Source organism: Gastrolobium bilobum, unplaced genomic scaffold, assembly GCF_033153095.1.
Source record: "Gastrolobium bilobum isolate Gb01-03AN ecotype WA unplaced genomic scaffold, APGP_CSIRO_Gbil_v1 utg2867, whole genome shotgun sequence".
Taxonomy (NCBI): domain Eukaryota; kingdom Viridiplantae; phylum Streptophyta; class Magnoliopsida; order Fabales; family Fabaceae; genus Gastrolobium; species Gastrolobium bilobum.
In genome coordinates this window covers 1,758-26,132 of record NW_026896050.1, presented here as the reverse complement: position 1 = coordinate 26,132, position 24,375 = coordinate 1,758, and the positions used below count along the sequence as shown (strand labels likewise).

At 38.7% G+C, this 24,375-nt stretch overlaps 1 non-coding gene across 1 annotated transcript; it reads right to left on the bottom strand.

Annotated features, from left to right (window-relative positions):
* Window positions 1-21,968: 21,968 nt before the first annotated feature.
* On the bottom strand, window positions 21,969-22,075 carry LOC133297461 (small nucleolar RNA R71). The gene has a single exon (XR_009749644.1). It is a non-coding gene; the product is annotated as a small nucleolar RNA R71 (small nucleolar RNA).
* Window positions 22,076-24,375: the final 2,300 nt, after the last annotated feature.

Below are 24,375 nucleotides of genomic sequence, written 5' to 3'. Positions count from 1 at the left end.
ATTGTAAAGTTACGGTTGTTAACAGTTGGGGAAGATTAGTTGGTAATGCCTACGTGGCTTGGGAAACATGTATAAAGGGAAGTTAGTTGTATGGAAACAGTTTATCTTGGAATTGCGGAATAAACAGATTGTTCTTGTTCTTGTTACTCAATACAGTTTCTCTTCTGTATCATTTAGCTTGAAAGGTAAGCTTTCATGTCCTCAGTTTAGCCATTGTGTAGTTCCACCATACCCCATGGGGGAATGGTTATATGCATGCTGTGTTACATGTTTTGATATAATGAAATGCTTTTGAGCTGATATGTACAATGGCTTTATGATATGCATGTGGTGTTCCATCTATACGGTAAGCCTGAGTATGTGGTACATACAAGATGGTGACACTGCAGTGATGTGCAAACGATGTTCCTTGTACTGTTATGTGTGGGTAATAGACGTATTCCTACTTTCTCTGGCCAGTAGATTATAGTATTGACACACATGACATGATATTCTGCTGCATTGCACTATTTTGGAAATGATATTGTTAAACTATTTTAAAACTTATATTGCACATGTAAGTGAGCTTGGGGTGGAAGATCCTTGAGGACCCCTAGTCTTACTGAGATTTCTTGTTTAGAGATCTCACCCCATGTTTGGGGACGCTTATTTCAGGTTCAGGTAGTATGGGGACTGATGCCTCTAGCCGCAGGAGGCCGAAGCTTAGTTGATGAGTTTGCTGTTTATTTTGCTGATATGTTTGATGCTGGATATATCTGCTGATGCTTATGTTTTTAGCTTGCTTTTAGTATGCTGCTGATGTTGAGACTGATGTTGGGCTTTGTTTCCTTTTTAGTTGAGCATGGGGTTTGTCCATGCCACTTGGCTATTAGCACTGTTATGTTGAGTAGTATAATCTGATAGTTGTCTGGCCTACGTGTTGTAGTTTCGTGACTAGAGACATACTTACGTTTTTAATGTAATGAGGTATTTCAGTTAGCTGTGTTTTGCAATTTACATACAGGCGATGTTTTATTAATTGATTAATAAGCAAGTTGGTAATGATAATGACATCATAATTGAAAAGAAAAAGATATTCCACATTTTTATTTAAGCGCAGCTTAATACAATGATATAATAACATTACCGGATATATACGGGGTGTTACATTTTTCACTTTAAAAATCTGATCAAAGTGGCGCACACCAAGGGAGAAGAAGGTGGAGTTGGTGCAATTCAAATTTTCCCAGCAACGTATCTTTTAATCCTCATGAGACTAGGTCTAAACCTTGTCAAAATTCTGACCTAATGACCAACCATATGGTGCTCCCCTTTGGTCCACAATGCAATCCAAATATATTGAGTAGTTGCATTCATATTTGAACTAACTTACTCACTTATTCTCTCAACCAACCAAATCTGATTTGGAGCTTATTTGGTTGACTAAATGACACTCATAACAACCCAAATCAGCGCCCCAAACAACCTTGGATGATGCTCAAATACCTCCTCTTGATACTAGAGATTTGTTCCAACAAGATCTTATCTTATCCTTTTGTTATGAAACAACTTTTCATAGCCAATTCAAATTCGAATTCAAACATTTAAATTCAAACGTTCAAACATTTAAATTCTAAATTCAAATTCTAAATTTAAATTCTAAATTTAAATTCTAAATTTAAATTCTAAATTTAAATTCTAAATTTAAATATTTGATAATTAATTTAACTAATTAAATTAATTAATAATGTCTTGGACCATCCAAGCCCATTACAATTACCATGCGCCCTTTCCCTCTTAGGCGGGCTTCCAAACTTCTTCTTGGGCTAACAACCTTTATTAGGCCCAATACCTTTAATGCTATATCATCAAGACAATAAGGTGTTAGTGTGTGACCCATTAGGCCCAACATAGCCACTGACATAAATGGGCTTGGGCCTAACAAGCCCACAACCCATTTAATGACAACACAGAGCACTAGCAATGCTTTGTTGCCCCAGAGCTAGTTAGGTTAATGACATGATCATCCTATTACATATATTTGGTTACTGTATGCATTTCCTTTCATCTCGGTTACCCTCTCATTAAACCTAGGGTGAGGATACGTATCAACCCTTGCGGTTTAGGGTAAGCTTTAATTCGAAATAGGGAATCTTCAATTTACTGACTCTAAAGGCAGATCATATCATGATCTCTTTTACTATGCATAGATTCCCGAGTCCTGTAAATGACATCCCGATTTCTCCGGTTTACAGATAACTTTATCCCTTACAGAGATTTGACGAATTCCTTCAGCTTATCACCCTAGGTCTGTGCTCTTTCAGGACATGCCCAAAAGTATACCTATGAGTCTCCATGTTTCAGGCAGACGAGGTATACAATCAAAACATGCCTTCTAGAACACAGCCTAGGTGACAACTTATGGTCTAAGGAAAGACATACCCAAATACTAAGAGACTGCTCTAATGATACTTTTGTAAGATTTCCTCATAGGGTCTCTTTGTGGGTCTGTTCAGTGCAAGCTATACCCTTATAGGTCCACCCAAGACTTTAGCTAAGACATCTCCATATTTGTAGCTCATGAGGTCTTTACCTTGTATTCGAATACAAGTAGATAAGTCGTGTTAGTCTTACCCGAGATTACTTATCCCCATTCTCAGTGTCTCTAGACAAGGAACATAAAATTAGGAATAAACATTTGGTATCCTTAAATCCTCATGATCGTGATCTCATCACAGATACTCAAGAGATACCTATTTTATTCCAAGGAGTTTATCCAGTTACTCATATAATATATTAACAATAATTTTGAGACAAAATATGAAACATGATAAATAGTGCTTATTATTTATTTGCGACAATATAAAAGGTTCCACTTATGTCCTAATCTAATCAAAAGATTGTCTCTAGGACATCCATATACTAATAGTTATAGTAGAGCCTTCTCTACCAACGACTAGCCCCATTGCCTTCAAGTAGTAGTACTATTATTTCTTCTGCACTTTTTGGGAACTTCTTCAACTTCAATCACAAACACACCAACAAACGCAGCCATGATATAATTCTTAAGGAAATACATAACAGGCCATATAAGCAATACCAACATATACAATGTCTTGGATTAACACTCCATTTATCCATACCATGTCCATCAAAAAAAATTTCTTCACATTTTATTATCAATTATACTTTACATCACATGTCCAAAAGTTTTCATTCTCGTTCTGTCCATTAAATTAGGACATTTTTTTATGGACATTGTAACCAAGCCTTCGATCAACTAGATCAGTTTGTTGCCTTCTACCTAATTATAACTATAAAAACCCAAACTTTTAAGAATTGATTGTGTATGATTATTATGGACATAATTACATAAGTATAGGAAATTATGGAATTACATAGTTGTATTATGTAATTTTATGATAAATATGTTACGGAAGCTAGATTGATCTGTTAATCGTCCGATTGACATGAAATAAATTATGGAAATACAATTCATGAGAAGCAAGTCAGTTAGGACCCTTATTGTAATATTTAAAAAGTTTAGGGGTCAAAATTTAATTATGTGAAAGTGTAGGGACCATTTTTCAATCAAGCAAAATGAAGTCTAAATTTTAATTAAATGATATGATTAAATTCTATGAAATATTTTAAGGGTTTTAAGTAGTCTTAAACTATGTTAATTATGTCTAGAATAATTATAAAAATTAAGACAATGATTAGTAAAATCAATCAATAGTATTTAAGATGACAAAAGTGTAAAAAAAAGTCAACAAAAGTGTGCTAGATATTTCCTTCTCCTCTCAAGGTCAGTTTTGGCTTCTTTAAAGGACCAAAATCTGCATACTTCTTCTTCTCAAAATCGTGGAAGCCATAGGACAAAAGAGAGCTCGAGAACTTGGTCTTTTAGTCACAAAAACGCATAGTTTCTTTGAGAAAAAAATCTTCCTAGTCATCTTGTGAGTAAAACCCTAGTTTCTAATCTTTGAAAGAAGTTTTGTGTGCTTTGTTTTCTCCTCTTAAAGTAATAGACCAGAAGTTGCAATCAAGAGAAAATTTGTGGCTTTGATGCTTATTTGAAGGATAATTGAAGACATAGTTTTCTTGAAGTGATTTAAGGTATTAAACCTAACTTTTAATGGTTGTTTCCTTTAATTTTTAGGTTAGTGTTTGTGTGTACAAGAATGATTTTGATGGACTTTTATCATGTTTATATGAAGTGGTTTGAAGTCTAAGTGTTCGGGTTTTTATTTTTGGTGGTTGTTGATGAAAAATAACCAATTGGATTGTTAAAAATCAAACTATAGAATGACCTAATGGATCCTATATGCCTCGGCCTATGTGATGGGACGTAAATTCGTTCCCATCTAAGCCCATTTTGATGGCAAAATACCACACATTCCCTCATCTTATGAGCAACTTCGGCATGAAAATCACTTGTTTTACACATTTGTGACAAAAACACAGTGGGGGAACGGATGGTAACGTATTCCTTTAAAATATATTAAAAGGGGAACGTACTGAGACACATTTAATGCACCTGCTCCACTCATTTAATGCCTCTGTACACTTTGCAGGTGATGTAAGGTTAAAGTCTTCTAAAAGCAGAGACGGTGCACTAACTGAGCAGCTGGAAACGTGAAGAGTAGAGAAGCAAGAGTTCTCATTGGCTAAAAAGGAAAGCAAAACATGGGAAGGATTGCAAACAACGGCTAATCATCACCAAATCCTGTTCCATCCAGCAATTTGCGCAATCTTCACGCTCTGCTGCAACCATCCCGTCCCCTCAGTCAAGCAACTAGCTCCAAAGGATTTACAACATTGCCACTCCTCTTCCATCTATAAATAGGACCACCCCCACACAAAAACACCATCGAATCCTGGAGGGTTTGAAGTCTGAAAGGAAGAGATCACCTAGTAGTAGTAGTTAGTAACTTAGTTTTATTTTAAGTTGTAACTATAGTTAAGTGACAACCCATCTCTGTTCTCTATATCAACCCTTAAGACTCCTCACGAGCATCAACCCATCTTTCTCCATTTTCTGTTTCTTTTGTAAACTGTCTTTTCAATTAATATAAGTGCTTTTTTCTTCGTTCCATTCGTTATCTCTTAATTGAATCTCGGGTCTATGGGATTTCAGTTGGGAATAATTTTGTTTAAACTATCAGCCATGAGCTGAACTATCTGTGGAACAGGTGAACTGTGAAACTCTTAAAGAACTGTTTTTAAAACTCTTGACTGAAGCTTTTTGTATTTCATTGGCTAAGTAAGCTATATTCATTGTGTACCAATGGAAATTAGGCACATACTAAGAAAGGAACTTCCATAAGGAAGGGATTTCAGACAGCTTAGCCATTGGGGGAAGGTAGTGTTATGGCAAAAACACTACTGGTCACCTTTGGAATAAGGGGCCGACTCGTCCATTTTAAGGTTCTGTTCTAAGTACCTGATGGAGTCAAGGAAGCCATAGAAATATGGAAACTTGTGAGCCATCTAGTCCATGAGCTGAGGAATCAGAGTTGGCAGACAAGAAACTGGGACAAAGCCAAAAAGTGCTAAGTCTTAAGCAGTAAATCCGTTCCTTTTGTTAAACTGTTTTAGCCACCACCCTGTTGTCTCTTGATTATAGTTATTTCTGTTTTAGTAGTTTTTACTTTATTTAATCTTGCACTTATAAAAACCCAATGATTATTATCTCACCTTTTTCTAAACAGGAAGGATCACATACATAACTCAGCGAGCAATTGTTTGTCACCAGATTGAACCTACTGTTCCTGAGGAATGTTGTCAAGACAGTGAGGAATGTTTGACCCGACAGTTCATTTACTAACTTTTCTTCTCATCGTCATTCTTTATAAAATAGTAAAAGACAATAATTAGAACTCTATCCTCGTGGGAACGATAATTTGGGCACTAATACTCCCTTTATTACTTGATGCATGCACTTGCGCACTTGGGTTGGAACTAAGGGAACGAATCTGTGTTCTGCAAGAACAGAGGAACGTCCCCTATCAGAACTTATATTTTTCCACCATCAGCAAACCACCCAACACTATGCATGAAAAATTATGAAGACTATGTGTTTGTGGTATTGTCAAGGTGAAATTAGAGTTATAACTTAGTTTATTGAAGGTTCAAGTAAAGAAAAATGTAAAGGATTTTAAAAGAAAACCAATGAAACCTAAAGAGCCAAATTTGCCTTGTCTTTGAAAAATTCATATCTCTAGTTATAGAACTCAAAATTGAGTGTGATTTGTGTCAAATTAAAGCTGAACGTGTCTAGTATAACATACTAAAAATTTAGGGTAATCGAATATGAAATGCATTTTTCGTGAATTAAATGGTACAAACTGTCCAGGTTGAAAACTGTAAGAACCCGCACCGTTAATTAAGGAATTATGAGATTAATGAGATAATTCCATAATTGACCCTAATAATTATGAGAAGGATTAAATAATTATGGTAAGTGATTAATAATGCTGGAAGTCGCGTTTCTGTCGAAGAGTGCAGATACTGGTTCTGCTCCTCGGTATAAATGCGTACCGACGAAGTATCCCGGAATATTATAATAAGATGTGGGAATATTCCTAGAATAATATATATGACCGGTAAACCAAGTTTCAGGTTGAAATAATGAGAATTGGTGGCAGAACTGATACTGGCTATGTAAAAGCGCGTACCGGAAAGGTGCTGCGAAAAATAAAATAAAAATACGATAAATATTAGAAAAATGAGTAGGTTCAGAATCCTAAGTTTGGGATTAAAATGCTAAGCGTAGCTATTAATGCTAATACTGTGTGATTCATCATTAACCGGCTATAAATAGAGCATTATACAGAACCCTAAGCTGATTCTTTGTGCTCTACATGCCTCCAATTGCATTTCTCTGGTCAGCCACCTTACCACCTTCTTCCCACCTTACCACCTTCCCTCTCCATTGAGCCATCAAGAGGTCACATTTCCTCTTGGTTTCTTCACATAAACTCATGGGTAAGTGTATTCAAGACTTGGGAAATAGAAAGGGGATGCATTTCTGAGTTAGGGTGTCAGTTTGTGTGAGGGTTGGGTGCTGACTTTTGGTTTTGAAAAGTGGGAAGCCATTTTCTTGGTGGTTGATGCTTCAAGAAGCAACCTTTGGGAAGAAAGGACCTTGCTTGTGGGGTATTTTCGTACTCCATTAAAGTCAAAACGTGAGGAGCTGTTGTGAGAGCTCCAAGAGCCATTGTTGCTCTATTTCAAGCTTGGGTAAGCTTCATCACCTTGGATCATGAGTTTTAAATGTTAAAAGTTGAGTCTTGACATGTTTAATGATTTCGTTAAGTAACCAACACGTATGTGAACTTGTATATGCCTAAAAATGGATTCTTGGACGTATATTAATGGTAAAAGTTGAACCTTTGGAGTGATATCACGCGAAATGCAGAAACTGCTTTCTGTCGCGAAATATCCGTATATGATATCCGGATATTGGTATCCGGATATGGGCTCTGCAAATATCAGAATATGGATATCCGGATATGACATCCGGATATGCATATCCGGATATTGCCCCGACATATATCAGGATATTCTGGGTTTTCGAGGACAGTAACGGTACTGTTCATACAGATTGATATTTTGGGTCTGTGGACCCTATAACAACCCTTAATATTGTATCATGATTAATGAAGAATTATGATAATTAATAAACGAGACATTTCAGATGAAATAGTTTATGATTAAGTAAATTAGAAGTATGGGTCCAATGGACCAAAGACATAAGCATTAGGGATCCAATGAATTCATGGATCAAAGTATAACCCAACAAAGGAAGTTTTAATTCCATTTAATGTGGACAAGTCCAAGTGATACAAAGAAAGCTCTATATGATAAAGTAAAGTCCAATAAGGTAAATGAAACCCAAATCAAGTTAAAGCCCAAAGTAAGGCCATGACATAATAAACCTAAAGAAGTACTATATGACTAGGAATTAAATTAGAATTCTTTCCCTACAAGCAAGAAGCCCACGGTTTTACTAGAGAAAACAAGCTCTAAGAAGTCAATTTAAAGTGTCATAAAATCATGGAAAAATAGGCACAAATTAGGTCAGGTTAATAGGTTAAAGGTCCATAATCTTAAGGAATAAATCATGGTCCAAAATTAAAGGAAATCTTTTCCTTCCAAGCATTTAAAATCCGCGGCCTAGGTGTAGGAAATGAATTTGATTTTATTTGATTTTCAAGCCATTAAATGCAAATCGAATTTCCTTAAGTCAAGCCAGTCAAATTCCTTTAAACAAGGAAGTTAGGATTATGTTGATTAGTAGTCAATCACTTTCCCTAAATCAAGCAAATTGATGACAATATGTCAATCAATCAAATAATTCTGTTTCTTAAATCAAGGAAGCAACCTTTATGACGATTAGTCACACCTCATCAATCCCTTAAATCAAGGGAGCAACTTTTAATGACGATTAGTCACACATCATCAATTCCTTAAATCAAGCAATCACTAAATTTCCTTAATCAAGGAAATTGACATCATGTTCTTGTCCCTAAATTAAGCAATCTAACCTATGACAACAAATCACCACCTTACTCTCATTTAATGTGATCGAAACCTACCAGCAATCAAGTAATGGCAAGGCTTCTAGGTTGCCTATTTGAACAAGCTTTAGTCTCTCCTTTTTTCCTCTGTAGCCGCGGCACTACCAAAGGAAAGAACAAAGAGTTTAGTTCATTTTGTGAAGTCCATGAATGCTTCGAAATGGTAAGTGTGTTAGTGAGAAATACCTAATTGTTCCAAGATCAAATACAAGCCTGGATCTTAGTCCTTCTTCCTAACAATTCCACCAAAGAACCCTTCATCTCTAAGCAAGAAAATCCCTCTTCTCCTCTCTTTAAGCTTGCGGCCTTGTATGTTCAAGGAGGAAGGAAGTTCATTCAAGAAGATTCAAAGTAGTCAAAGGTCAAGAAGTGTTTCCTTAAGTCGTTGATCATCATCAAAGGTAAGCCTATGAACCTTCTTGGTTAGGAATGACATGTAAAAGCATGAAAGTGATATCCTAAGTATATGATCCCTAGAAGGCCGAACCGTGTATGATAATTATAAGCATGAAGAGATGTTTAAATGATATGAAAGATGATGAAATGATGATGTTAGATTAGCATGTTTAGTAGCCTAGGTTCTAAATCAATTTTGCATGATCATAACCTTAGTTGGCCGAATATATAAGATGATGTTTTGAATGATGCTCTAGGATTTAAATATGATAAATTATCAATAATGTTAGAAGCATGTTTTAGAAGTAATCCCTTAGGTATTTTAGGGCAATAAGGCCGAATGGTATGTAGCTAAAAGAGGTTTTATTTGATTAATGTTGAAAGGATCTAACCATGTTAAGTTAATAATATAATTGAAAGCATGTTTTAAAAATTATATTCCTAGATGTTTATCTATGGTGGCCGAACCTATACATGCCTAGAATGAAATCTTTAATAATTCTATTAAGTGTTATGATGACCTAATAATGTCCTAAAACCTACACAAGTGGGTAAGTAAGCAAAACAACTCCTCTAGGTAATTAAACCTGCAAAGCCGAGACCTATACATGGATAAAACACAAATGTTGAATGTTATATAAGTTACTAAAAGATGATATGATGATGTTAGGGAGTCAAGGGAGCAAACAGGCAAGTAAAGAGATCAAAAGTTGAAAGTATACAAGTAAAGAACGACAAGCACTGTAAGTGTTTACAGTTGTTGAAGTAATCTCTCTATGTATGCCACCATTATGAAACTATGATAAGTTATGGTCTGACTGCAATATGTTTATAGTGCTTTACATTATGTGATTATGATATTTTTGAAACTTAAAACCATGCTATTAAATGTTGGCCTGTGCACTGATACTCCAGTTGCAACCTGACGAGGACTCTGGGTATCTCCGTAAGTCCGTAAAAGCCGGCAGGAATATGATGATGATGATGATGATGGCATGATATTTTTATATGATGATGTTAAATGTTCCATTTTGTATTGTTATTATAAACTGTTGCAGGAGTAAGCGTCATAGTTGGAGAATGCTCCAGCTGTGAACCTTACTGAGATTTTCCCCAAAATCTCACCCCCCTTGACCACCCATTTCAGGAAAAGATGAAAGAAAGTAATAAGAAAGTTATGTGGGAAAGAAAGGGTAAGAGACTGGTACGTAAAGAAGAAGAAACTCCACCTACCTGGGAAGAGAAACTAAAGGATCTAACAGATAGAGGCCTATGGACTGAGGCTATGAAATTATTAATAGAAACTTTTCCACATTATGATTTCGATGAAGCACTAAGTACACAATGGCTAGAGGAACCACAACCACATTATGACTGGGCTTATGATGCGGCATAAATTATGTTTTTATTTATGATTAGTTAATCTTTTTGGGATTACATTAAATAATGTTTAGTGTTATTTATTTTGTATTGACGTTTTAACGCTTTTAATTTTATATGGAATAAGTATGGTTATGTGTTTCCATTCCGCACTCTGATATTTGCATTCGTAAAGTTTAAATTTAGACTTCCGCGCGTTGAATGCATGATGAAGGTGCACCCTATATGTATTTACATTTGGGGTGTTACATTTATGGTATCAGAGCAAAATTTCGGATTAGGATGGAACACTAACCATTTGTTGTATCTATGTACAGCAAGATGCCTCCACGAAGAACCCCTACGCAAGATATACAAGGACAAATTAACACGTTGCGGGACACCATCACCCAATTACAAACCAACACGGGAGATATGTTTCAGAATATAATGAATGAGATCAGAAGGAACCCAAATGCTAATGCAAACAATAACGGAGCAAGCGGCTCGGGAATAGGAGCCGGGGGTCATGGTGAAGGACCCCGACCTCCTCCAGGAAACGGTGCGGCAGGTCAAGATAACCAAGGACTACTGTTGACGTTTAGAAAGCACAAACCACCCTCCTTTCAAGGAAGTCCTGACTCAATGGCAGCTGTACAATGGCTGCAAGCAATGGACAAGATTTTTCGAGTTATCCAATGCACCGACGATCAGAAGGTGCTATTCTCGACGTACATGCTGGAAGGAGATGCTCACCACTGGTGGGCGAATGCGTCCCAACCGTTGGAAATACAGAATGCGGTTATAACTTGGGCCATGTTCGAGGAAATGTTCTTGGAGAAATACTTTTCGATGTCAATCCGGGATAGTAAACAAGGAGAATTTGACAAACTGGTTCAAGGAACGATGACGGTGGACCAGTATCATGCTAAGTTTAATGAGTTACTAAGATTGGCAACGTACAGAGGAGCAATGCCTTTACTAGACTTTCTGATGGCGAAGTTTCAAAGGGGTCTGAATCCCAGAATTGCTGAGCTAGTAGCCGGCAACGACCCATGTGACTTTGCAACCCTAATCAATCGATGCAGAAGAGTGGAAGCTATAGGCCAACAGAAGAAACCCGTGGAAGCTAGCGGGAATGGTTATAAAGGAAAGACTGGACCATGGCGAGGAAACAACGGAGGAAAGCCCTGGCAGCCCAGGCGAGATGACAACAAGTTCAAGAGACCCGAAAACTACCGGGGAAACAATAGCCACAACAACAAACCTCCGAACTGTCCAAAATGCAAGAAGCCCCATTACGGTAACTGTCTAAGTGGAACCCCAAACTGCTACAAGTGTGGAAAAGAAGGACACTATGGGGAAACCAACAAGCAACAGAAGAAGCACCAAGGATGGGCAATATCACCAATTTCCCTCAAGTACAATTTTCACACCCTAAATCAAAGCAGTAGTTGACTGGGAGCGACCCAAGACGGTCACAGAGATAAGAAGCTTTCTTGGATTGGCAGGGTATTATAGAAGATTTATTGAAGGATTCTCGAAGCGGGTGTTACCACTCACCCGATTGACAAGGAAGGAAGTCCCTTTTGTGTGGACTGATGAATGCGAAGTTTGCTTTCAGGAGTTAAAGAAGATGCTGACGACAGCCCCAGTGCTGACATTACCAAACCCTGAAGAACCATTTGAAGTTTATTGTGATGCCTCAAAGATGGGTTTGGGATGTGTGCTTATGCAAAATGGCAGACCAGTCGCGTACGCATCTCGACAGTTGAAGTCACATGAAGAGAATTATCCCACTCATGATCTTGAGTTGGCAGCAATCGTATTTGCTTTGAAGATATGGCGTCATCACTTATACGGTGCTACTACGACAGTATATAGTGACCACAAAAGCCTCAAGTACTTATTTGATCAGAAGGAGCTGAACATGAGACAGCGCCGATGGATGGAATTCCTGAAAGATTATGACTTTGAACTAAAGTATCATCCCGGCAAGGCGAATGTAGTTGCTGATGCCTTGAGCAGAAAAGTCAGAGGAATTGCAAGTATGATGATAGCCGAACAACAATTGATTGAAGATTTCCGAGATTTAAATCTCGCAGTGGTAAACAGTGAATGCGGACAGGAATATTACGCAGTACAAATCCAAGATGAACTCTTAGAGAGGATCAAGGAAGCCCAACAAGCCGTAGATTGTTTGAAACGGTTAAGAAATCAACCTGGAGTTAGTTTAAATCAACAAGGTATAATTACCTTTCAAGGGAAAATTGTCGTCCCTACACGACTCTTGAGAGATGAAGTGATGGAAATAGCCCACAAGAGTCAGTACTCGATTCACCCAGGAGCCACCAAAATGTACGCAGACATGAAGAATAATTTCTGGTGGAAAGGAATGAAGAGAGATGTTGGAAGATTCGTAAGCAAATGTATGGTGTGCCAGAAAGTAAAGATAGAGCATCAACGACCAGCGGGCACCCTACAGCCCTTGCATATTCCCGAATGGAAATGGCAAAGTATTTCTATGGACTTTGTAACCAGTCTACCCAGAACTCAAGCAGGCTACGATGCCATCTGGGTAGTGGTCGACAGATTGACCAAGTCAGCACACTTTATACCGGTGAAAGGAACGTACACGACAGAGAAGCTGGCTCAAATTTATGTGAAGGAGATTGTAAGACTGCACGGAGTACCAGAAAGTATAATCAGTGATCGGGATCCTAAGTTTACATCCCGATTCTGGTATTCATTACAGCAGGCGTTCGGAACTCAATTACGATTGAGTACGGCGTACCATCCGCAGACAGACGGACAGACTGAAAGAACAATACAGACACTGGAAGACATGTTAAGAGCTTGCGCTTTAGAAAGAGAAGGTTGTTGGGATCAGTATCTGCCTTTGGCAGAATTTTCTTACAACAACAGTCATCATGCAAGTATAGGAATGGCCCCGTATGAAGCTCTGTATGGAAGAAGGTGTCGAACACCTGTATGCTGGGAAGAAGTGGGCGATAAAGAAATGTTTGGGCCAGATATGGTGAACGAAACAACTAAGCAGATAAAGATGATTCGTGACAGGATGCAGAAGGCTCAGGACAGACAAAAGAGTTATTATGATTTGAAGCACCGACCCCTAGACTTTGAAGTAGGGGAACATGTATTTGTTAAGCTCTCTCCTATTACAGGTATTGGAAGAGCACTCGGTGTAAGAAAGTTAAGTCCGCGTTATATCGGTCCTTATCAGATTCTGAAAAGGGTGGGGCCGGTAGCTTATCAGTTGGCATTACCTCCAAATTTGGCAAATCTTCACGATGTATTTCATGTTAGCCAATTGAAGAAATATGTAGCCGATCCCTCACATGTTGTATTACCGGATGAAGTGGAAGTACGACCTAATTTGAAGATCCCGGTGGTACCAATCAAGATTCTGGATAGAGAAGAGAAGCAGCTTCGCAGCAAGGTGATACCCATGGTAAAAGTGCAATGGCAAGGAAGGACTCCCGAAGAAGCAACTTGGGAGCGAGAAGATGAGATTAGACAGAAGTACCCCGAGTTATAGTAATTTTCGGGACGAAAATTTTATTAGTGGGGGAGGATATAACAACCCTAAATATTGTATCATGATTAATGAAGAATTATGATAATTAATAAACGAGACATTTCAGATGAAATAGTTTATGATTAAGTAAATTAGAAGTATGGGTCCAATGGACCAAAGACATAAGCATTAGGGATCCAATGAATTCATGGATCAAAGTATAACCCAACAAAGGAAGTTTTAATTCCATTTAATGTGGACAAGTCCAAGTGATACAAAGAAAGCTCTATATGATAAAGTAAAGTCCAATAAGGTAAATGAAACCCAAATCAAGTTAAAGCCCAAAGTAAGGCCATGACATAATAAACCTAAAGAAGTACTATATGACTAGGAATTAAATTAGAATTCTTTCCCTACAAGCAAGAAGCCCACGGTTTTACTAGAGAAAACAAGCTCTAAGAAGTCAATTTAAAGTGTCATAAAATCATGGAAAAATAGGCACAAATTAGGTCAGGTTAATAGGTTAAAGGTCCATAATCTTAAGGAATAAATCATGGTCCAAAATTAAAGGAAATCTTTTCCTTCCAAGCATTTAAAATCCGCGGCCTAGGTGTAGGAAATGAATTTGATTTTATTTGATTTTCAAGCCATTAAATGCAAATCGAATTTCCTTAAGTCAAGCCAGTCAAATTCCTTTAAACAAGGAAGTTAGGATTATGATGATTAGTAGTCAATCACTTTCCCTAAATCAAGCAAATTGATGACAATATGTCAATCAATCAAATAATTCTGTTTCTTAAATCAAGGAAGCAACCTTTATGACGATTAGTCACACCTCATCAATCCCTTAAATCAAGGGAGCAACTTTTAATGACGATTAGTCACACATCATCAATTCCTTAAATCAAGCAATCACTAAATTTCCTTAATCAAGGAAATTGACATCATGTTCTTGTCCCTAAATTAAGCAATCTAACCTATGACAACAAATCACCACCTTACTCTCATTTAATGTGATCGAAACCTACCAGCAATCAAGTAATGGCAAGGCTTCTAGGTTGCCTATTTGAACAAGCTTTAGTCTCTCCTTTTTCCCTCTATAGCCGCGGCACTACCAAAGGAAAGAACAAAGAGTTTAGTTCATTTTGTGAAGTCCATGAATGCTTCGAAATGGTGAGTGTGTTAGTGAGAAATACCTAATTGTTCCAAGATCAAATACAAGCCTGGATCTTAGTCCTTCTTCCTAACAATTCCACCAAAGAACCCTTCATCTCTAAGCAAGAAAATCCCTCTTCTCCTCTCTTTAAGCTTGCGGCCTTGTATGTTCAAGGAGGAAGGAAGTTCATTCAAGAAGATTCAAAGTAGTCAAAGGTCAAGAAGTGTTTCCTTAAGTCGTTGATCATCATCAAAGGTAAGCCTATGAACCTTCTTGGTTAGGAATGACATGTAAAAGCATGAAAGTGATATCCTAAGTATATGATCCCTAGAAGGCCGAACCATGTATGATAATTATAAGCATGAAGAGATGTTTAAATGATATGAAAGATGATGAAATGATGATGTTAGATTAGCATGTTTAGTAGCCTAGGTTCTAAATCAATTTTGCATGATCATAACCTTAGTTGGCCGAATATATAAGATGATGTTTTGAATGATGCTCTAGGATTTAAATATGATAAATTATCAATAATGTTAGAAGCATGTTTTAGAAGTAATCCCTTAGGTATTTTAGGGCAATAAGGCCGAATGGTATGTAGCTAAAAGAGGTTTTATTTGATTAATGTTGAAAGGATCTAACCATGTTAAGTTAATAATATAATTGAAAGCATGTTTTAAAAATTATATTCCTAGATGTTTATCTATGGTGGCCGAACCTATACATGCCTAGAATGAAATCTTTAATAATTCTATTAAGTGTTATGATGACCTAATAATGTCCTAAAACCTACACAAGTGGGTAAGTAAGCAAAACAACTCCTCTAGGTAATTAAACCTGCAAAGCCGAGACCTATACATGGATAAAACACAAATGTTGAATGTTATATAAGTTACTAAAAGATGATATGATGATGTTAGGGAGTCAAGGGAACGACAAGCACTGTAAGTGTTTACAGTTGTTGAAGTAATCTCTCTATGTATGCCACCATTATGAAACTATGATAAGTTATGGTCTGACTGCAATATGTTTATAGTGCTTTACATTATGTGATTATGATATTTTTGAAACTTAAAACCATGCTATTAAATGTTGGCCTGTGCACTGATACTCCAGTTGCAACCTGACGAGGACTCTGGGTATATAATTGGTTAATGTGGACTTCTGTAGTAATTAATCTAAGTCAGAATCATAGTGATTAAGGGCTTATGGCTTTGTGAGAAGCCTAAAGACATGAAACGTAAAGGAAAGACATTGTCTTTTTGTCATATGCTTGTAGATTATGATTATTGATCTGATTGTTAATCTAAAACAGATTGTGATCTTGTTGTTTGTGGACTTTGAGCTTGGTTGGACTCTTGGCTTGGATAGTTAGCGTGCAAGGTAAGCTTTCGTGTCCTCGATTTAGCCATTGTTGGTTCCACCATACCCTATGGGGGGATGGTTTATATGCATAATGTTGTTTTCATGTATTGAATTGTTGAAATGCTATTGAGTTGTTATGTGCGAGTGCCTTTATGATATGCATGTGGTGTTCCACCTATACGGTAAGCCTGAGTATGTGGGGACATACAAGATGGTGAGGTTGTGGGTGAGGTGCAAGCGGTGTTCCTTGTACTAACTGTGGGTTGTAGACGTACGTCCTGCATTTCTCTGGCCAGTAGAATAGTTATAACACACATGGCATGATTATCTGCTTCACTGCATTGGTTTTGGAACCTATATTGTTTAAACTATTTTGGAACTTATATTGCACATGTAAGTGAGCTTGGGGAGGAGAAATCCTTGAGGACCCCTTGCCTTACTGAGATTTCTGTTTAGAGATCTCACCCCACATTTGGGGCGCTTATTTCAAGTTCAGGTAACCCAGGAGTTGAGACCTATGACGGCAGGAGGTCGGAGCTTAGTTGATTGATGTTTACCTGCTTATGCTGTTATGCTTGGATGTTAGATTATGCCTGTTGCTTTTATTCTATTAGCTTCATATTATGGTTATTTGAGCTGAGACTCTGTTGACTATATCGTTTATTTGGTGAGCATGAGGATTGTCCATGCCACATTGACTTGACTTTATGCTTTAGTTTTGAGTTGTATTAATGTATCAGGATATTGTCCAGACTACGTGTTGTAACTCTGTGACCTAGATACTCACTTATTTATATCATGAAGTATTTCAGTTAGTTGTCTTTTGCAATTACATACAGGCGATGTTTTTGAAATAAAATTTAATAATCAACTGGGTTACTGATAATGACGTCATAACTGAAAAGAAAAAGATATTCCGCATTTTTAATTAAGCGTGGCTTAAAACGATGACATGTTAACAAACCGGGTATACACGGGGTGTTACATTTTATGGTATCAGAGCACTTTCTAGGGAAAAGCCTGTATGTGTTGCAATAACTTAGGATGTTTTGTTGCGAGTCTGTCTTATGTGTTTCCTCTGAGAGGGTTTTACTATGATGATGCATGTGTGACCATATTATGTGGGCCTGATCAACTCATTCTTTGTGTAACTTGTGCAGAGTCATGGTAATGCCTAGGAGAAACCGCGAGATGAACAAGGATCAGCCGGGTCCTGTCTTGACTGCATTGGCTGAGATGCAGGCGGCTAGACTAGCCGATCAGGAGGCCACTAGATTGGCCAATTTGGCAATGATGGACGCCGTTTGAGAGGCGAACCAGAAGGCCACGAAAGATGTCCTTGAGGCAAACAGACTGGCGAACATGACCACGATAAGGGTCATGTTGGAGGAGATGCGGGCTGGCCGCAATGAGGGTCAGTTCCCACCGCCACCACCTCCACCGCCACCACCGCCGCCGCCTCCACCTAGTCTTCAGGATGACAGCCAGAGTGATGTTGAGGGCACTGGTCACCTTACTGGGGTGATGGAACCCTACGTGGAGCCTTCTGAAGACCGTGATGTGATTGATCGCCGGCTTAATGCTTTCCGCAAGCATAAGCCACCTTCCTTTGATGGGTCGTATGATCCTATTGCTGCGGCGAGATGGCTTCAGGTGTTGGATAAGATTTTCCGTGTGATGCAGTGTACTGATCCGCAATAGCTGATGTTTGCCACGTATATGCTGGAGGGCGATGCACATGAGTGGTGGATGAACACCTCTCTTGCTTTCGAGATGCAGGGTCATGTCATGACATGTCCATTCTTTGAGGACTGTTTCCTTGGCAGATACTTCTCATATGATGCGCAAGAGAGGAAGTAGGGGGAGTTTGACAGGTTGGTGCAGGGCTCATTGTCTGTTGACGAGTACCTGGCTAAGTTTAACGAGCTGGTGAAGTTTGCACACTTTCGGAGGGCTATGCCTACTCCGACATTCTTGGCTGCTAAGTTCCGTAGGGGACTTAACGAGGAGATAGTTGATCGCCTTGCTGGAGTGGCTTCGAGAGATTTTGGGACACTGGTGCAGCAGTGTCGGGACATCGAGGATGTCCGTATTACGAGTAAGGCCAAGAGGGCCAAGATTGCGGATGTGAAGGGAACTGGTAGTTCCACTTCTTGGAGAGACGGGAAGTTTGGGGAAAAGGGCAAAGGAAAGCAGTTGGCAGCTAGGCAAGCGCCAAATCAGTTCAAGAGGACTTCCACTCAGGGGAGTACAACAAGACCTCCTGCTCCCAGATGCTCGGGATGTGGGAAGGTTCATGTGGGGCCGTGTTCTACAAGCCAGTTGATATGTTTCCAATGTGGCAAGGAGGGCCACTACTCTAGAGATTTCCCGTCGTCGACGGCGAGAGCTGCAGCAGTTCAGGAAGTTCCACTTCAGATGGTTCCCCTTCCACCTGCCTCGGCATCTGCAGTGCCACCTGCTACCGGACGAGTGTACACCTTGGATCGGCAGCAGTCGAACTGAGCTCCGAACCTAGTCAGAGGTACTATTACAGTTGGTGATTCAGTTGTTGATGTTTTGTTTGAATCTAGGGCTACACATTCTTTCATTGCTACCCCGATTGTTAGTATATGGATGTCCTAGAGACAATCTTTTAATTAGATTAGGACATATGTGGACCTTTGTATTGTCGCAAATAAATAAAAGCACTATTTATCCTGTTTCATATTTTGTCTCAATATTACTGTCAATATTTTGTATGAGTAACTAGATAAACCCCTTGGAATAAAATAGGTATCTCTTGAGTATCTGTGATGAGATCACGATCATGAGGATTCAAGGATACTGGATATTTATTCCTAATTTTATGTTCCTAGTCTAGAGACGCTGAGAATGGGGATCAGTGATCTCGGGTAAGACTAGCACAACTTATCTACTTGTATTCAGATGCAAGGTAAAGACCTCATGAGCTACAGATATGGAGATGTCTTAGCTAAAGTCGTGGGTGGATCAATAAGGGTATAGCTCGCACTGAACAGACCCACAAAAGAGACTCTATGAGGAAATCTCACAGAGAGTATCGTTAGAGTAGTATCTTTATATTTGGGTATGTCTTTCCTTAGACCAGAAGTTATTACCTAGACTGTGTTCTAATAATGGTTGTTAGCCCAAGATGAAGTTTGGAAGCCCACCTAAGAAGGAGAGGGCGCATGGTATTGTTAATGGGCTTGGATGGTCCAAGACCTTACTAATTAATTTAATTAGTTAAATTAATTATCAAATATTTAAATTTCAAGACATTACTAATTAATTTTATTAGTTAAATTAATTATCAAATATTTAAATTTTGAATTTTGAATTTGAAATTTGAATTTTGAAATTTGAATTTTGAATTTGAATTTTGAAATTCGACTTTTGAATTTGAAATTTGAAATTTGAAATTTGAATTTTGAATTTTGAATTTTGAATTTGAATTTTGAAATTTGAATTTTGAATTTGAAATTTGAATTTGAATTTAGAATTTAAATGTTTGAACGTTTGAATTTAAAAGTTTGAATTCAAATTTGAATTTGCTATGAAAAGTTGTTTCATTACAAAAGAATAAGATGAGATCTTGTTGGAACAAATCCCTTGTATCAAGAGAAGATGATCTCCAAGGGCTGATTTGGTGCGCCATTTTGGTGGGAGATGATTGTCATCTTGTCAAACCAACAAGCTCCAATCAGATTTGGTTGTTGAGAGAATCAGTGAGCTAGTTGGTTTAAACTTGAATGCAACAACTCAAATGTATCTGGACCCTTTTTGGGCTGAATAGGGGCACATGAATTGGTGGTCATATGATGACCATTGGTTCAGAATTTTGACTAGATAAAGACATAGTCTTATGAGGATTCAGAGGGGAGGTTGTTGGGATTTTTGAATTGCAACAACTCCACCTTTGTCTCACTCACTTGTGCGCCACTTTCATTATAAGTAAAGTAAAAATTCTGATTTGATACATTAATTCTCTCCCTCTCTTGTGCGCCTAGTTGGTGAGTTCCTCCTTAAGGATTTTCAAAAGAACCTAGCTAATTCTTCTATATACCATTCCCACTATTGTGAATTTTTCATGCTGGAGACTTCACTCTTCTAAACACATATTCCTAGCCTCCTTCTTCACCTATTGAGCGCATAGCAAGCCTCTCTGTGGTGGTCAATTGGTGGCTTTCAAGAAAGCGTTCTTGCATCTTGACGTGGGTGGTGTGGATCAACGTTAGAGGGTTTGAACCCTTCAAACCTAACACTGATCGTCTTGGAGTTTTGAACTCACAAACAAAGGTAACATCACATGCCATAAAGCATGATTCTTGATTGCATGTGTAATTCCGCATATGAAAATTTTTGTTTTTCCATCTCACATGCTACGACCTTCAAGGCCATTTTACTTTCAGGAACTTCCATAAGGAAGAGATTTCAGGCAGCTTAGTCATTGGGGGAAGGTAGATGTCATGGCAAAAACGCTACTGGTCACCTTAGGAATAAGGGGCCAACTCGTCCATTTTAAGGTTCTGAACTAAGTACCTGTTGGAGTCAAGGGAGCCATAGGAATATGGAAACTTGTGAGCCATCTAGACTATGCGCTGAGGAATCAGAGTTGGCAGGCAAAGAAACCGGGACAAAGCCAAAAGGTGCTAAGTCTTGAGCAGAGAAAACAGCCCCTTTAATAGTGAAGCAGTGAATCCGTTCCTTCTGTTAAACTGTTTTAACCACCTCCCTGTTGTCTTTTGATTATAGTTATTTCTGTTTTAGTAGTTGTTATTTTATTTTATTTAGTACTTATAAAAACTCCAATGATTATTATCTCACCTTCTTCTAAACAGGAAGGATCACATACATAACGCAACGAGCAACTGTTTGCCATCAGATTGAACCTACTGTTCCTGAGGAACGTTGTCAAGACAATAGGGAACGTTTGACCAGACAGTTCATTTACTAACTTTGCTTCTCATTTTCCATTCTATATAAACAGTGATAAAACATTAATTAGCACTCTATCCTCGTGGGAATGATAATTTGGGCATTAATACTTCCTTTATTACTTGATGCGTGCACTTGCGCACTTGGGTTGGAACTAAGGGACGAATCTGTGTTTCTCTTTGATCCTGAGCTAGAACGTACACTCCATAGGAGAAGAAGGAACCTCAGGGAAGAATTTCCTGAAAACATGGCTGATCTCAATAATAACAATGAAGAGGTTCCCCCTGAATAGAACTTCAGAACTTTGGCTGCTCCTTTCAGGAGCAGACCAGATAAGGGAGTAATCCTTCCCACTGTAGCACCAAATTTTGAACTAAAACCTATCATGTTCCACATGATTAGGGAAGCAGGGGTCTTCAATGGACTCCCTGCAGAAGATCCTTACACACACCTCACAACATTCCAAGATATTTGTGATAATTTTAAAGCTGAGGGTGTAACAAAGGAGAGCATGAGAATGAGGTTGTTCCCTCTCTCCTTGGGCTTAAAAGATAAAACATGGATAAAAACTCTCACCCCTGGATCAATCCACACATGGGAAGAACTCTCTAACAAGTTCATAGAGAGGTTTCTCCCAATGTCTCGACAAGCTGATGTTAGAGCTGAAATCTCTAACTTCAGAATGTTATATGGAGAAAATCTCTATGAAGCATGGGAGAGATACAAGGACATCATAAGAAAATGTCCAAACCATGGGGTAGAGAGTTGGGCAGTGTTACAATCTTTCTATAAGGGACTTGACCATACTTCTCAATCTCACTTAGATTTTGCTGCAGGAGGATATTTCTTTACAAGAACACTTGAATCAAGGTACGAAATCATAGAAGGGACTGCTGAAAGATGTCTCCAATGGCCAATAGACAGAGTGAGCCCAGTGAGGAAGCCAGGCATGCTAGAACTGGATAAACAAACAGCCATGGAAGCCCAGTTGGCATCACTCATGAATGAAGTGAAGAACCTGAGAGCTGACCAAGCAGTACCAAGGATGGAAGTATTACAACTCACAGCAACTGAAACAGAACCATGCTCAGCCTGTGGTGACCTTCATGACTCAACAGACTGCCCATCCACTGCATTGGTGTGTTATGCAGAAAAGTTTGGCAATAGGAACTTCACCAGAGACAATCAACAAGCAGGACGAAATACACATTCAAGCCCTGGAGGAACTATCATTAAGGATCAGAACCACAACACCCAATGGAGGCCACCCATTAACCAGAGACCATTCAACAACAATCAGCAGCAGTATCAGCAAGGTAGCAGCAGTGGAACGTTTGAACAAAGAAGAAACAACTATGTTCCGTTCCACAGAGATGACTAACGCATCAACACCCTGGAAAATTATGTCAAGGAATATGTCACCAGGAATGATGCAGTGGTCAGGAACATTGAGTCCCATCTGGGGCAGATTGCTGCCAACCTTCAAACTAGTACACAAGGAACACTAGCAGGGAATACTGACGTTCCTTCAACAACCTCGCCAAAAGTAGCACCTATCTCCCCTTCAAAGCAGATCAAAGCTGTCACCTTAAGAAGTGGGAAAGCCACAGCACAACCCACAGTTCAACCAAAGGAAAATGAACAGACTGAAGCATCTGAAGCGGCCCCAAAAGCACAGCAACAATCACCAGTCACAGATGAACAGAACCCAGAACCTGAAAAGGAAGCCAACAACCAACCAATCAATCCAACTCAAAGCAGACAAATATCAACAAAAATTCCGTTCCCTCAAAGAACAAAAAAGCAACAGGAGGATAAGCACTTTGGAAAGTTCCTGGACATTTTAAAACAACTTCACATCAACATTCCTCTAGTGGACGCACTAGAACAGATGCCCAGGTACGTAAAATTCATGAAAGATGATCTCTCAAAAAAAGAGGAATAACTGAATATGAGACTGTAAAAATGACACAAGAGAGTTGCCAGTACTTAGGCAGACTCGCACCTAAGCTTCAAGACCCAGGAAGCTTCACCATTCCTTGTATTATAGGAGACACGTACCAAAGGAAAGCCTTGTGTGATTTAGGGGCCAACATCAATCTCATGCCCCTATCTATCTTCAAACAATTATCCACTGCACCAGCTAAACCCACCACGGTGACTTTGCAAATGGCAGATAGATCTATCGTCAAGCTAGAAGGGAAGATTGAAGATCTGCTAGTCAAAGTAGACAAATTTATCTTACCCGCTGACTTCATCATTCTGGATTATGAAGCTGACGTTGACGTTCCCATCATTCTGGGTAGACCGTTCTTAGCATCTGAAGGAGCAGTTATCAATGTACAAAAAGGGGAACTAACCATGAGAGTTCATGACGATGAGATCAAGTTCAATATTGTCAAAGAAATAAAGTTCCAGGATGAAGGAGAAGACTTGGAAGAATGTTCTGCTCTCACTTTGTTAGACAATCAGCCTAGCAGAAAAATAGAGGAAGAAGAATACGAGGAAGAAGAAGAAGATCCACCACAGGAAGAGCAGAGTTGCTATCTGCAAGAAAGAAGGCCTGAACCTTTGATAAGAACTGAAAAGGAGAAGCAGCTCAAAAGACCTTCTTCAGAAAAACCTCTGAGTTAGAATTAAAACCCCTTCCCCAAGATTTGAAGTATGCATATCTGGGGAACAACAACATCCTTCCTGTGATCATTTCTTCATTTCTTACCAAGGAACAAGAAGAACTGTTGCTTGACAAGCTCAAAAAGTATCAAGGAGCCATCGGTTGGACCATAGTTGATCTCAAAGGTATCAGTCCCTCATTCTGTATGCATAAAATATTATTGACTGATCCTAACAGTTTTTCAGTGGAACACCAAAGAAGATTGAACCCTATAATGAAAGAAGTGGTGAGAAAGGAAGTCATCAAATGGATGGATGCAGGGATCATATACCCAATATCTGGCAGCAGTTGGGTAAGTCCTGTCCAATGCGTCCCCAAAAAGGGAGGCATAAGAGTGGAGAAGAATGAAAAGAATGAGCTGATAACTGTAAGAAAGGTTACAGGA